General features: G+C 51.7%; 1 non-coding gene across 1 annotated transcript; it reads right to left on the bottom strand.

The window, feature by feature from the left end:
- Window positions 1-3,368: 3,368 nt before the first annotated feature.
- LOC111812956 lies at window positions 3,369-3,560 on the bottom strand. The gene has a single exon (XR_002818318.1). It is a non-coding gene; the product is annotated as a U2 spliceosomal RNA (small nuclear RNA).
- Window positions 3,561-14,985: the final 11,425 nt, after the last annotated feature.

Here is a 14,985-nt window from a genome sequence, read left to right as displayed (position 1 = left end):
CATGGCTGGCTGGCCCCCAGATGGGAGTACTGTGGCGGGAGCACCATAGTGGGAGCATCGTGGCAGGAGAACCGTGGCAGGAGCGCCGTGGCAGGATGGCCTGGCGGAGCAAAGCTGCTCAGATCCTGGGGGCCAGGAAAGGGGAAAGCACCAGAGGGGCAGGGGCCAGGCCAGACACAGGCCCCAAGACTCTGCCTCCACGGCCCACCCAGATGCGCCTGGACCAGGTGCCCTCCACCTCCCGTGGGGGGCCTGAAGCCGATCGAGCCAGCACTGCCCCGGCTGTCACAGCACGTCCTCTGGGATTATCACTCCTGGCTCACAGGGCGTGCATACTTCTGGTTTTAATGAATATACCTCAAAGTTTCAAAGACATGGCTGCCGCCTTCCACCTCCCCACCCATGACTTCCCACTGGTCCCCTCCTGGCCGGCTCAGTGTGGTCTCTCCTTTCAGCTCTTACATGGTTCATGCATTTTAATTACCAAAAATAACAATAATTCATTAATAGATTACAATTATGTTTATGTAATTATAAATGTTAATATTAACTTTTCTCTGTCAAAAATGTTATCTATGCATTGAAGAAACTCAACAAGAGAGAAGGGCGAAAGAGTGCTGAATGCCCTACGGAAGACATCTGCATGTCCCCCAGCTGCATCTGCGTGGAGGGGTCTGTGACACTGACAGACGTGCGGCGCTGCTTTATAAATAAGATTGTTGGGATCGCTGCAGAAGCAATTAGGAGCAGTTCACTCTTTTAAAAACATCATTATGTAGCAAGTGCGCTCCCCGCCCGGGATACAGTGTTTGTGGCTGTTGTTTCCATAGAAACCTGTTATTTATTGGGCTAAATGTAGCACAGTTACTTATCCATATCCCCATAAACCTTAAAAACTAAACTTGTAAAGAAGGAAGAAAGAAAAATCATCCTGTCCCAAAGGGTTTGACTGCATCTTAGAACAAAACACATCAGAATGTAAAGCCCAGCAAAACCCAGCACCCAGCAGTTGTAAGAGTCCATAATCCAGTGAAAATCACCAGTGACAGAAGAAAGCAGGAAAGAGTCCAGAGCAACATGGGCCAGCGGATAATACGCGTAATAATCTGTGTTACTAAGAAATACTATAAACATACTCTGAGTGCTTATAATATAAAGGAAACTATGAACAGGATTAAAAATAAAAGCAATGCTAATTAGCAATTAAACTTAGCGCATTTATAAGATGTGCGCGTAACATACATCTTAAGAAGAGGTTAAATTTATTTTATTTTTACACGCTAGCTACAAAGACATCGAACACTGAAAAATTATACCCTCTAACTAGTACCAACTAGTATAAATATTGAAAGATAAATCTAACAAGATATGTGTGTGTTATCAGCCACACTGTGTTGATGAAACAATTAAAAATCCCCTAATACGTGATGAAATCCCAGGTTCACGGACTAAAACATCTGATTTTTCAAATTATCTTGTTTGTAGCTTCTTATTTTCTCTCTTCTCGGTATACCGCTTCCTGGGGTCTCCCTGAGCGGGGAGAGACTGTTGCTCCAGGCCAGGAACTTCACAGAGCACACGCTCAGCGGGTGCGCCCTCCATGCACACTGGAACTCGCACCCGAGGGCTCCCTGTTACTCTTGCACCCCAGGAAGCAACACCCACTGCACTCACGGGCCCAGGGCCAAGCACCCCGCCTGGAGAGATCGCCCCTGGGACCAGCGTGCTGCAGTGCGTCGTGGGAGCCCACCTCGCTTGGCCTTTCTGCTGGAGCTCACCGCCCTGCCTCCCTGCAAGCTTTCCTCTCAGCCCTCCAGTCGCCTCGTGCTGCCCCCGGGGCCCTGCGTGGTACGGCACATTCCCCATCCTGGGACCTGGGACTATTTGTCGGAGAGCTGCTGTCTTGGGATCCGTCAGCCTCTTTGCGTGAATAATAACAAAGCCTACATTTGTGAGACTAGTGTGCAGTGGTGCAAGTTGGCCTCAAGTTGAGCTGTTCATTCAATGTGCTGACAATCAACATCAGGATAGCTTTTTTTTCCTTTTAGAAAGCAACAAAATTAATCAAAAAAATTATCGAATTTCTAATGACAAAGAATAACCACAAACAGTTCAAGAACTTATTAATTAAAATGGGAAAATTTTTCTAAGAGAAAATATGGAGAACATTTTTTGTGAATTTTGATAAGACAAACCTATTTTTCATAATACAGAATGTGAAATTGAATGCTGAAAACCTGGACTTCAGAAAGATGAAGCAGGTTATCATTAAGCAAACTCTGCTGGGGGCTGGTGAGATGGCTCAGTGGGCTAAAGCACCTGCTCAGGCAAGCTGAGGCAGGCGCGGGGACAGCAGGGGTGTCCCAACATCACATGCTGTGCCCGTCCTGCCCCCACGGTGGGCCGAGTGGGCCACAAAAAGAAAAAAGAAAAGCAAACTCTTGGGAGAAGGAAGAGATAAGAGTAGATACAAATAAAGCACATCTCCAATTAAGGATTTGTGTTGCAAATATAGAGGAGACATTTATAATTCAAAGCTAAAAAATGTTCGGACTAATTAGAAACATGCAAAACACGGGCATTTCACAGAGAAGACGAACTACCTATATATACAGAAAGTTGGTTAATATCATCAGCAATGAAAAAGACGAGCGTTAAGTCCACCGTACCACGATGTGAAACAACGCCTGTTACACTTTATGTCTAGTTATTCCGCCAAAGCTTCACATAATTACAGGGTGGCTTCTAGAGTTGGCGCTTAATCCATGATCCAGTGCTGGGATTAGGAGTGTGAGCGCTGCTGGGATGAGGGGTGTGGGCGTTACACCTGCCCTGGGGCGGGTAGCCTGAATGCAGGGTCAGGAAGGGACACAGGTCCGCCCGCACACTGCTCCTCCCTTCCTGCTGCCTTCTGCCACCATGAGCCACCGCCCTCTGCCACGCACCACTGTGCCTTGGGGCCAGCCAAGCACGGACTGAAACTTCCACAGACTGTGAGCTAAGTGAACCTTTCCGTCCTTCATTTTGGGTATCAGGCATTTTGTCCCTTCAAGGAGAGAAAAGTAACCAAGGCAAGCCCTCAGGGGCTTGGCCAGAATTCACTGCAAGCAGACACAAGTGGCCGACGATTTCCACGCATTGATGGTGAAAGTACTGGTCAACTACTTTGAAAACAGTCCCATCAAGGGTACTCAGGGGTTTGTATTTAGCCAAAAGAAAGAAGCACCTGGCTGCGTGAGCACCAGCACGCGGGCGAGGAGCAGCTTGCTCGCAGCAGGCCTAAGAAAGCGCACGCCAGCGTCTGGCGGCTGCATGAGCAGGTACCCACACGCAGCAGACAGCGTGAGGGGCGAGTAGGCAACGCAAGGGAGAAGTGGAGACCTGAGTAAAAATGAAGTTTCGGGAACATGAAATAAGACTGCTAGAACAAGCACAGACATATTTGTCACTATAATAAATGTAAATGTACTAAAATTCTGGGGAAAAAGTGACCTAAAATGGAGTTAAGCTGATAGGAACAGATACTGCACGTGATCTTAGCCCAAAGGCTGAGAAGCGATTCAAAATGGAGTTAACAAGCACAATTTTATAGTGATTGATCAGAAACACACTTACAAGCAAACAGTACAGAAATAAGTAGTAAAATATACTTAAGATCTGAGCCTTAGAAAAAGAGACACTATGTAGTGATAATAAAAATGAAAATTTTAAAGTAATTCCAAACATGTTATTTTAAATGTTGATTTATTTGGCACAGGGTCTCCTACACAGCTTGGACTCATAGTGATCCTCCGTCTCAGCCGCCCAGCACTGGGATTACGGCGTACACCACCAGGCTCAGTGTCGGTGGCTGGCACGGGGTGCCTGGCATTTCGGAGCCAGCACGCCATGTGGTGCTAAGGATTGAACTCCGGGCCTTGAGCTTGCCAAGCAGGTGTCTAGACCACTGTGCTATCTCCCCAGCCCAAAACATGTTATTTTAGTAATATAGTCTTAACATGTAAGAACAGCAGAAGATTTAGAGAAATAAAATTACAAATTTTAAACCCAAAAATTTTTGAAATAAAAGGTCATTTTCTTTGCCTATTTTCAGTACTATTCTTTAAGAAACTAAAAGTATGATAAAACTAAATATGATAATACATAGATTATAATACATTTATAAGTTGATTGATGATTTTAATATGCATTCTTGGGCATGTTCATGCGCATCAGCTACGTAGCACTACAAGCAAGTTAAATTAACGCAACATAATTAATAACCTTTGTCCTCGTAGCAGAAAAATGTAGTAAAGTAATGCACCCCACTAATTAACTAGTAACTAATTAGTAGAGGAAAAGATTACATTGCTCCATCAATTTCATGAACTTTTTTCCTAATTTATGTTAAAAACTCATATCCAAGATGTAAATTATGAAATAATAAGATCATATGCTGGGAACACAGGATGAAAATCAGCACTAGTGGAATTATTCAGAGAATTCTGCAAGGTTGTAGACCAATTTACTCACATGAATAATGTTCTACATCAGGAATAATTGCCTAATGATACAATAGAAAGAAAAGATTTTGCTCACAGTACCAATTATCATTATCAAGAACTAAAATTATTCTGAGAGGAATGTATTTATGAAAAATAGTTTAAATTCAACTAAATAATACAAAATAAATATTCAATAAATGGGAAAAATCTGATCCACTATAAAGCTTAATATTTCACCACCTGTCTTAGTTACTTTCCTCCCCTTGCTGGGACAAAATACCCAACACCCAAAGTTAAAAGAGGACAGCGTGATTCAGCTTACAGTTTATAGCGGTTTCAGTCTGTAACCAGCTGGCTCCCACGCAGGGTCGCATGGCAGAGGGGCATCATGGAGAGGGGCACCCACACTCATGGCACCCACAGGTGGCAAAAGCAACAAGGGGCCATAACACTGTCTTTCTGCCCCCTTGTATTTCATCCGGGTAACTTGGGTCAGCGGGCTCACATCCTCAATCCTAGTGCCCTTGAGCCTAGCACTGCACCACAAATCAATTGCAGTGTCACTACATCCCACAGCCTCTGAAAAAGTCCCACCTGTGACCAAATGAAGCTTTTGGGGGACAGCTAGACACAAACCATACACTTGTTTACACTAAACGGAATCCCAGTCACAATTCTATTTTTATGAAGTCAACACATGCATTTGAAAAACTGCATGGAAGAACAAAAGTCTCCGATTAGCCAAGGAGAGCTGGATGAAGAAATAAAGGTAGGGTTGGGTCCTCCTAGGCACAGCACCAGTCTTGAAAGCCAGCATCAAACACCAGCCTCCTTGTGGTTACGGAGTGCACCTGGGCACAGGCGAGCTCAAGGCGTACCTGTGAACACCTGCGGGGCCAGGAGACGGCGGAACTATGCCTTCTGCCTCTGCACGCCTGGAGGAGCCTTTCACATGGACTATGCAGTCTTCAGAAAATTACCAGGTTTGAATACCAGGGGAAAATGCTGGCTTGTTCGCTCAGTTGTTTTTGAAAGAGCACAGCTGAAACTTTACCTTACATTGTGTTCACAAACAAAATACACATAGGTTATCTGAAACCACTACATGTAACAACACAGAGAGCACAGAGGCGGTCTCTGTAATCTTCCAGTGTGAGCAAACTTCCAACCAAGACTTACAGAACACAAAAGTAAAAAGTGATAGTTGGAGATTGCATCATATTAGATTTTCTCCCAAAACAGACACCTGCTAGACAAAGGTCACTGGTGAGCGTGACTGGGGGAGGTTCCTCATAACGCTGGTGATGACGGTGGGCTGCCGTCTTGCACTGGTCTTCCACTTCAACAAGACGCTTCCGGCTTCCCCAAAAGAAGACCACTGGGAATGTTAGCAAGGGATAGGGTAGACAGTTCCTAGAAAGGCCAGATTGAATGGCTGCGAGGTAAAAAGACCCAACACTGCCTCAGATTAGCCCTCGGAACAGCCAAAGACAGAGAGCGAGATCTTTTGAGCTGAGCACTTGGATGTAGGGAGCTGGTGTTGGGAGCTGGTGTTGTCTGGGCAGTGCAGCCTGGGGCAGTCACCTGGCCCGGGAAGGCTGTCTACGCGAAACTCAGGGCCAGGCTGGCTGCGGAGGCCTCGCAGAGCTCCCCGTGTGGGGAGGCCAGGCTGGGCAGCGTCCTCCATTCTGGCTGGAGTTCGGCTCTCCGGCAAGGGCAAACAGAATTCGCTGGGGTCGTCAGCGAAGCTCTGTGGAAACTGGAGCGGCGGCCGCCTATCTCCAGAGCAGCAGACGCCTTGTTCTTTGTGCTTTCCATGTATTGATTAAATGTGTGCCAGCCAGCCAGGGAGTGCACAGTCCTATCTCTCCTTCACAGCTGAAGAAGCTGCCGGCCTGCCTATCAGCCAGTGCCCGAGTCTCCTGCGGAGGAAGGGGCCAGGCCAAAGGGAGACCGCGTCACTTCCAAAGCTGCAGCCTCTCGGCCTTTACTTGTATCCTGGGTAAATTCAAACACATGCAGAACTACAAAGAGCAGGGTAATGAACTCCCCATGGTCTCCCTGGCTGGCTTCGGCTTCCATAAACAACTCCCAGGCTGCCTGGCTCCTCCCAGGCCCACACCCACCCACCCCATCCCCTTTCTTTATTTTTGAATTAAATCTTAAAGCAAATACCCTTTCATGTCTAAGTATACCATTCACAAACCTTAGTTCTTCCCTCCAACTATAATCCCTATGAATCTAATCACAACGTTCCAACGCTATGATTTTAACCATCAGCTTTTACTGTCAGCAACTACACGGTGGGTGGTGACATCTGCCTACATGTCCTTACTGAGTCCTAGGAATGGACGTGCTGGCACGTGTGCATTCGCACGTGCTTGTACACACACGTGCAGCCAGGCCTGGGGTCGCCTGCTGCCTGGGAAGGCTTTCCCTCTTCCAGCAAGCACTCCTGTCGGTTGGCTTTCTCCCTGCGGAGTTGATTTGTTGAAGGAGCCAGATGTCTGCCTGAGCGTTCCTGGCTGCCTGGCTTTTGCTGATTGCGTTCCCGAGCCATGATTCAGGTGACTCGCACGTCCCCTGCAATTCCTGTAAATTGAAAGGTTTGAAGGCTCCTCAGATTCAGTTGTTGTGTTTTGCTCTGCTGTCTGAGGCAGTGTATTCTCCAGAGCAGCATGCGTCTGTGCCTGGTCCCAGGTTGTGTCTACGGCCCGTACTTTCGGTTATCTACATCCGCACTCCATTAGAGTTTAAGCAGTGTGATATTCCAGGTTTATAACTTCTCGTGTTCTCATTAGCTGGAACGGGTTCACAAAGACAAACGTGCGCTCACCCATGACTTGTTATCCCGAGCTAAACTCAAGCAGGAAAAGCGGAGCAGATGGTGAGACCCGCCCGCCCGGTGCTTTCCAGCTTTCAGGTTCAGAGCTCCGTTCCCCGAGGATGCTCCGTGAGCTGCTTCCCGCCGTGCTGCTGGGAACTCACAGATTTCAGTCTCCTCGCTGCTTCCTGATGCATAGTGCTTCACGCTTTCACTGGCCTTAGATTTGTCTTCTGTGTGCTGCACATGGCCCTGGCTGCGTGGGCAGCTTCCCGCTCTCAGATATGAAGAGGAATTCCATGTTCTTCCACACAGCTCGCGGCCAGCCTCAAGGGAAGCAGCCTCTCCAGGCAGCAGGAGTTCCTCCTAGAAGGAAACGGTGCTCGGCCTCAGCCCCTGCGCTGGGCTGTCTCCAGGCATCCCGAAGGGCAGAGCTCAGCAGGAAAGCAGGAAGCCCTAGTGCAGCACCCCAGTGGATGTGGCATCAAAAATGTACACAAAATACCGTGCATTTCTGAAGCATAACTAGTTATCAGAGTTGACTCCTGATATAGTTAACCTCAAACATCAGAGCAGGTATCAGAGAGGCAATGGATCTTTCTGAGAAATAGAATGACAGGAAGAGGGAGGGGAAGAGAAAGAACAGAAGGGGCAAGAAAGAGAAGGAGGGAGAGGGAGAAAGAAGGAGAGGAAAGGGAAAGAGAGGGGGAGAGGGAGAGGAAGAAGAAAGTGGGGGAGGGAAGGAGAGGGAGAGAGGGAAGAGGGGAAAGAGAGGGAGAAGGGAGAGGGAGGGAGGGGAGAGGAGGAAAGAGAGAGGGGAAGGGAGGGAGAGGGTGGGAGGGAGTAAAAGGGAGGGAGAGGGAGGGGAAGAGAGACAGACGTAGGAAGAATCATGTTTTATAGACTGAGATGTCCAATTGATTGAAATTTTTTTCATCATCTGGCCAATAAGTTAATAAACAACATTTATAAAAGGAAAGAAATACAGGCAGACCCATACAGAAAGTAGGTCAGTCATTGCCGGTGGCTGGCGGGAGGGAGCGGGGCCTGCTAATGAGCCGGGCTTTCTTTATGAGGTAATGAAAATCTTCTGGAATCAGACTGTGGTGATGGGAATATGTTTGTGAAAATACTAAAATCCACTGAATTGTATACTTTATGAGAGTAAATTTTATGGCACGAAAATTATATCTCAATTTAACAAAAAAGCAGGACGTAATATGTTCTGTTACCCTCCTAGATGCACAGACTAGAGAAGTCACCAGCAAATGCAGGCATGGGCAGCGTCAGGGCTTTAGGCAGCTTCATTGACACAGGAATAGAGCACTTGACCCCGGCTGGGTACAGCAGCCAGAAGCAGCGACGATGAGCTGCCGAGCGACAGGAAAAGCCCTAAATGCACAGTGCTTTGTGTGGCATGCAAGAGCCCCAGGGAGGCTGATTTACCCCAGTGAGGTTCAGACGTAAACCTGGGATGCACTTCTGCGTGTGCACGCAGACGCAGCGCGGCCTAGTCTGCCAAGGTAACATCGTCTCGCTAACTGCGCCCATCAGTGCAGACGTGGGGGAGAGAGGGCAGGGCCCTGGGGGCTCAGTCCTGGAAGAGCAAACAGCGGAGAACAGAGAGGATGGGCCCCCAGGCTGAGCCCTGTGCTGAGCCGGCTGTGGCCCAGGGAGCCCTGCCTCACCTGGGGACAAAACAGGGAAAAAAAGAGCAGTGGTCGCGACTCCACGCACAGTCACGGCCACTGCTGCTCCCAAGAGCCATGGAGAGCATGCGTATGTTCTGCACCCGCTGCCAGGGGACTTCCAAGGCCCTCTGCAGGCCTGCTGTTCCTGCCCTGTCCTCACACAGCCGCTCCCTGCCCTGTCCCTCATTGTCCTCTCCCACTCCGAAGCAGCCCTGGCTCTGAGCCCTTGTCTGTCTTGTCTTGGTCCAGTCTTACCTCCTTGGCCCGTGACCTCTCATCCTCCTGCTGTCTGGTACCCAGACAAGCCACACAGCCCGAAGGCCCAGGAGCCAGCCTGCACGGGCACAGAGGGGCAGCGCTGTCCAGCTGGCACTGGTGGCTTGCTGCAGCAGCGCCTTTCAGGGCACACGTTCTGGAGCCTGTGCAGCCAGGGCCCTGAGTTAAATTCCATCTGCTGAATGCCTGCGTGGTTTTCGTCTGCTTCTGGTTAACTCTGGCTGTGACAGCACTTAGTACAAGAAGTGGTCACACCACATGGACCTGCAAGGCAGGCCTGTGAGGTTAGTGTTGACCTTTGACCTTAAACACAGTGCTGGGTTCAGATGCACGGGGTCACTGATACTGAGGAACGCGCTGTAGGCAGTGGCATTCCGGCTGAAGAGTGACCAGCCGCGACAGGGCACTGCGCCTGCCTGAGGGTCTTAGGGTGCATGCGCCAAGTGGCTCCTTAGCCTCACTCTCTACTGGGCCTGCCACGGAACCACATGGACTCTGGGGCATCTTTGTCTGCACCGGAGAGCTTGCAGAAAAAGGGGAAAAACTTAGGGCTACAGAGGCTCAGTCTAATTCATGGTCAGAAAACCAAGGAGATTTCAGAACACTCCCGAACTAAACTCTGTATTTTTTTTTTCTTTTATGTGCAGTGAGCAATTTGAGACCCAGAGCCCACGTGCATGCACTCAGGCTGCAGCACTGTGGCCCAGGATGCTCTTGGGACCTCCTGTCTCTCTTGCGTGACAGTTGAGAGATGACTGGGGACAACTTGATCTTGAGGCTCGCAGTAAGCCCCTCTGGCTGGGCTCAGATAAGGCTGAGAGTCTTGAAGCTGCAGACCTCTCTGCAGCCCAAGCTGCAGAAGTGGCTCTATCTCTGGGGACTCAGACTAGCTCAGCCTTCTTTAAAGATCTTGGTGTGTGCTCAGTGTGGACAGGTGCCTGTCAAGGGACATCTGATCCTCCAGCCCTCCCTCCTCGCCCTCACACACACAAGGGCCAGCCAGCCTGCAGTGGGTGAGAAGGCAGTGCCCGATAGGAGAGCGTTAGAGGTGTGGCTAATTTTCACCCACCAGAAAGTGAGGAGCTCAGGTGGAAATGAGCTGAGGGGTGTTGGCCCAAAGCAGTCAGAAGGAAAATGGAAACGGGGCAATACTCGCCAGCCACAGTGGGCACAGCAGCGGCCCTGATTTGGTGCAGCAATATCAAGACCGGACAAGGCCCTAATGGTTTCCTTAATTGACTGACTGATGAATGACTGATAGATTGATTGAAACTAGGGCCCACTGCTGACTTCTACCCAGCTGAGAGACCAAATCTTCCCTGGCGCCATGTAGAGAGAAAAGCACAAGGCTGAAAAGCCCGGGGACAGCAGAGTAGGCACAAGAACATGCTAACAGGAGCCTGCATAGCCCCGGAGACTCCAGATCCTGCCCCCCCGGAAGTGCACCTGGGGGTGAGTGGGCAGCACCTTAGATGCAGTGTTGGAAGGCCATCATGTGTGAGTGAGGATGATGAAATTTGAGAAGGGGACACCTGAAGCAAGTCTGAGAGATCTTGCCACCACGCAGGGGGATAAAGCGTAGGCCACTTGTCCGTGGTGAGGATGGATCCCCATTTCTCCGGGACAGCCACCAATGGCAGCTCACTGGCCATTGCCACCTGCTTTTGAAGCCCAGAAGGAGCTCTGGCTGCTGGGGAGAGCTGAACATTAAAACCACAGTGGCAGTCACGCCCTCCCTGCTGCCTCCATGTCTGGCTCCCCGAGAGACCTGGCACTTCGTCCTGGAAGGCCAGGTTGAGTCCCCTGTGTGGAAAGGATGGCAAGCCATCTCCAGGCATGCGCTTCCGAATGGTTCTCAAAGGGCCTGCAGAGGGGCCCAGCATGGGCCACCTGGGTTGGGGGTGGGACCAGCATCCTTGCTCACAGAACCCTGCTTCTGGGCTGACATCTCAGAACCAGTGCCACTGGAGTTCTTGACATGAGTGTTTAAGTGTTGGATGAGCCAGGGTGTCCAGGTGATGTGAAGGGGCCGATTCTGTCCTGACTCCTTCACATCCTCTACAATGCTCCACACAGCACCCTGGGGGGTAGCCATCTGGAAAACAGGGGTGGGGCCAGGGCCAAGGCAGTCCTACGGAGCACGCTCCCGCCGAGCCTCTCTGCAGCCCCTGCAGCACCTTCTTCTCCAGGAGTGGTTTTTCCTGCTGTAAATCCACACTCCTTATGCCTGCAGCTGTTGCCCAAAATTGCTGTTCTGGGCTGGAAGAGCCTGACCTCCTTCATTTCCAACCGAACCCTGGTCAGTACCTCTTATCCTCGAGCTGTGGCACAGCCACTAGCAGCCCGGGCGTGGGGTGGGCTCAGGGGAGGGGGGCCAATTAACGCCTCCAAATGAGGCGCTCTGTAACACGTGGACTCCTTCAAGTTCCTAACGCAAGATGCCATCCCGTGACTCAGAGCCGGTGGGATTGTCTACTCAGAACCAACGTCCCAAGACCCATGGAGCTGGATGGGGACGCAGAGGTCTAGGCACCCTGTCCCACTGATAAAGTGAGAGGAGCAGCAAGGAGCAGAGAGCAAGCCTGTTCTGGCCGCTGGCCACGCCCTCTACGATGCCAGCCCCGCCCTGCACCACGCCGTGTCCGCCCGGCTGCCGCCCCTACATTCGCTTTCTCCGAGCCTGCGAAGCCAAGGTGCTGTGCCCCGCTGTACTCCAGGGATGGCACGACAGCTGGGGAGCACAGTGGCTGTTCGCTGACAGCCTGTTAAAATGCATGAATGAATGAAGCCAGGCATGAATTTCACAGGGAAGGAAAAACACCAGAGGGGGAAGTCATGCACCAGATTCCAGGGCGCTCACACAGAATCTGAACACAGACCCACAACCTCCGGAGTCTTCCTCTGTGTTCCCCGGACGTCTGGCTGGGTTTCTGACAGGCATCTTTTCCAGAACCCAGGGCATCCAGTCTTCGTCCTGAGGAGCGTCACAGCTGGTAGCGGGTCCCACAGCACCGGGGTGCAGGCGCCGCCCCCTCTGTGAGTGGGCACAGTGAGTGACACACAAGTTGGTTCTTTGTTCACTGCCAGTCCCCGCTCATGAGGCCAGACAGGAGTGTGCATCTGTGGAGAGCCCGAAGTCCCGGATGAGAAGGACTTTCATTCCCTTCCAGGGAAGCGGTTCTCAGAGTGTATTCCACAGTGAGCAGGCTTCCCACCTCAGAGAACTCCTAGAAATGCAAATCTCAGGTCCACCTGAACCTACTGAGCTGGAAGCCCAGAGTGGAGGTGGCCAGGCCAGAGGTGCCCAGGCCGGAGGTGCCCAGGCCTGAGCTCTATCCAGCTGCCCTGCGGGTGGCCCAGCGGTGCTTGGGAGCCAGTGGGCAGGAGTGTGCTGGGAGCTCCCTGCCCACGCCACGCCACGGACTGCAACACGACCGTTTTCCCCGCCGCAGGCTTCCCTGGGACTGGAGGCCCGGCTCTGACGGGGGCCAGCCCAGGTCCACAGCCTCATTGGTGCTCAAAGATTCGAGCACAGATCCTGCGAAAGTGTGGAACACAACACAGCGCCCCAGGGCCTTCGAAACTAAGGAGCTGCAGTTTTAGACAGCCCTGCCCTGGCTGCCTTTGCCAGACGATCTGATTTATGACAATTCAATTTCCGCCGGACTTTCAGGAGAGACATTTGTTGTGGAAAGCGAGGTATGTGACGTTCGTTTCTAAGTCGGATAGGTCTGGGGACCGATTTGAGTTAAGGATGACCGATAGACTCCCGTGGCCGCAGCCGGCCACGCCACACGGCAGGCTCTGTGCTGAGCGGCGGATCCACACGGGCCAGCACCCAGCCGGGCGGTTTCAGCAAGTCCGCAAAGCGCATATTTACGGAGCGGTGCCAAATCGTTGTGGGGATTTTAAAAAGTCAGCCCTCAGCTCCATCTGTCATTGTAGAGAGTCTGTCAAGTAGGAAACGATCAATGGATGTTGTTCAAGATAATGATAATGATGACAATAATAAGAGCTTGCATCACTGTCTTCTCGGCTGCCATATGCAAATAAAGACCCAATCCACACTAAAATGCCGGTTCCCGGCCGTGTCAGGGAGTGGCGCCCTGGCCTGCGCCTTGGGTGTGTGACTTCAGATTTATCTAGCTCGCTGCTTGCAGACAAGTCGCCATATAGATTTTCTAAAGCTCTGGGAAAACGTTTGAAAGCACATACTCGACCCTTTTCTCCTTTGTCCAATTAGAGAAAATATGCAAGTGTGTGAAAACCCACGTAATCTAAATGGTTAAAAATTCAGTAAATTATTTTTTGCAAAATTTTAGGAAAAAGATGACCAGTAAAGTAGACCTGGACAGGTATGAATATAAGGAGAGCTGTACCCCAGGTCTAAGTCCAGGGGAAACCAGGGCTTGGGGAAGTTGGGCTGAACCGGAAATGGAAGGGTGGAGTCAAAGGTTGAGTGACGGGACTCGGACTCAGACACGGAGCCCGAGGGGCTGTGTGCCACTTCTCAGAAGCACCCGAGACCCCAGTGCACGTGCGCGCGTGCACACACACACACTCCGGAAGTGATGCCTGCCTGGGGCCTTCGAGCAGCCAGCCACCGGCAGCAGGTGCAGCGATGCCGTTGGCAGAAAGGCTGCAGGGCAGGAAGCAGGCCCGCCCGGCTGGGGCTGGCAGTCCTGAGCGGTGCATTTCACTGAAATTTCAGAGCAGGCTGGGGGGTTCCAGGCACTGCCCCTTCCTGTCCTCAGTCTGGTCGGATTGCCCAGTTCCATCTCCAGGGTGCAGAGCAGTGCCGCACGCTGTCACCTCATGGGGGGAAGCAGCGACCAGGACCAGGGGTGGCTCCCCCCTGAGGTGAGTTGGCAGAGGGTCAGCTGGTCCCCAGGGCTGTGGGCAGGAGTGGCGACAGCTTTCCACAACTCGCAGGCTGTGGGGCAGTGGGCTTATCTTGACATGCACCTTGCCTTCCTGTGACACACACCTGCCTGGGCACAGGGCACCCCCGGCAGTTCCTGCTCCCAGCTACCAAGCTGGGGCAAAGTCTCACACCGGGAAGATGAGCGCCCCAATCCAAGGGGCTGCAGGCCCAGTAGTGATACCCACGTATTCATAGCTGGCACTTGGGAAATCCAAGGCATGGGCCCCCAGTAGAGTGTGGGGTGGGGGCAGACCATCGTTGCCTCTACAGGACCACAGTCCCGAGGGAGCCAGGCAGTGCAGGCTGGGCCACACCCTCCTCCTCTAGCACTACCTGCTCTACAATGGCTGGTCCTGGGCATCAGGGGAGGCCGCCTGGCAGGAGACAGTGGCAGCAAGGGAGGGCAGGCGCACAGCCATGTGTCAGGCAGGGCCTGCCCTTGTGGTGATGACAGTTTGGACCCGGGATGTGCTCTGCACAGCAGGACAAGGATCTTTGCCCGCTCAGGCACCTAGTCGCTCCTCACACACTGCCTGGGTGCCCCGGTGCCTGCTGCTGGGAGGGGTGGTGGCGGCTGAAGCAAAGGCTCCTGGGAAGGACAGTCCATTCCGCTGGAGACCCAGCTGTGCCAGTGTGTGGCTTGGAAGAGCTAGCGGCCCCTGCTCTGGGAATACGGCCGTGAGCAAGGGAGGCAGCGCCCCTCCTGGCCAGGCCAGGCACCAAAACGCGGGAGCGAATTAGACCATTATAGTTCTCCACCAAGGCTATCTGTGGAATAATAAAGCT

This window comes from Octodon degus, unplaced genomic scaffold (assembly GCF_000260255.1).
Source record: "Octodon degus isolate 3935 unplaced genomic scaffold, OctDeg1.0 scaffold00153, whole genome shotgun sequence".
Taxonomy (NCBI): Eukaryota; Metazoa; Chordata; class Mammalia; order Rodentia; family Octodontidae; genus Octodon; species Octodon degus.
Note: the sequence above shows the minus strand (reverse complement) of the source record. Positions and strands in the feature narration are given on the sequence as shown.